At 41.9% G+C, this 981-nt stretch overlaps 1 non-coding gene across 1 annotated transcript; it reads left to right on the top strand.

The window, feature by feature from the left end:
* Positions 1–204: 204 nt before the first annotated feature.
* On the top strand, positions 205–277 carry trnar-acg (transfer RNA arginine (anticodon ACG)). The gene has a single exon. It is a non-coding gene; the product is annotated as a tRNA-Arg (tRNA).
* Positions 278–981: the final 704 nt, after the last annotated feature.

Genomic DNA, 981 nt, shown 5'->3' with positions numbered 1-981 from the left:
CATTATTAACTTTAAATTGTTACTTCTGGCTAAAGTGTGATTCTATCATCCATAATGAGACTTCCAAAAGTCCATCCCCTGTTGTCCTCTCACATCAATATTTATTTAGAATGGTTTTGGACTATTTACATGTAAACAGTGCATATTTCTCTCCTGATTTAGACTAGATTATGTTTTCAATGGACAAAGCAATATTATATCGGTGGGCCAGTGGTGCAATGGATAACACGTCTGACTACGGATCAGAAGATTCTAGGTTCGACTCCTGGCTGTCTCGCGCTGTGCGTGTTTTCCACCGGTTTATTTGGGGAAGTCGTGGCCTAATGGTTAAAGGGTTGGACTCCCAATCAAAGGGTTGTGGGTTCTAGTCTCGGGCCGGACGGAATTGTGGGTGGGGGGAGTGCATGTACAGTTCTCTCTCCACCTTCAATACCACGACTTAGGTGCCCTTGAGCAAGGCATCGAACCCCCAACTGCTCCCCGGGCGCCGCAGCATAAATGGCTGCCCACTGCTCCGGGTGTGTGCTCACAGTGTGTGTGTGTGTGTTCACTGCTCTGTGTGTGCATTTCGGATGGGTTAAATGCAGAGCACAAATTCTGAGTATGGGTCACCATACTTGGCTGAATGTCACTTCACTTTCACTTTCATTATGGATAGATGAATCATATTTTAGCCAAAATAAAAAGTTTCAAGTAAAAATAAAAAAATAAAAATAAATAAATAAATAAATCCTTTATTGGTCTGTTTCCTTCAAACATGCAGCTTTTCACTTCCCAAGACATTAACTGACGGACTGAAGTTGTGTGTGGATTACTCAAGGATTATTGTGATGTTTTTATCAGCTGTTTGGACTCTCATTCTGACGGCACCCATTCACTGCAGAAGAACTGGTTAGCAAGTTACATAATGCTAAATTTCTCCAAATCTGTCTTGATGAAGAAACAAACTCATTTGTATCTTGAATGACCTGAGGGTGAGTG

The sequence above is a fragment of the Carassius auratus genome, unplaced genomic scaffold (genome assembly GCF_003368295.1).
Source record: "Carassius auratus strain Wakin unplaced genomic scaffold, ASM336829v1 scaf_tig00031942, whole genome shotgun sequence".
NCBI classification, from domain to species: domain Eukaryota; kingdom Metazoa; phylum Chordata; class Actinopteri; order Cypriniformes; family Cyprinidae; genus Carassius; species Carassius auratus.
Note: the sequence above shows the minus strand (reverse complement) of the source record. Positions and strands in the feature narration are given on the sequence as shown.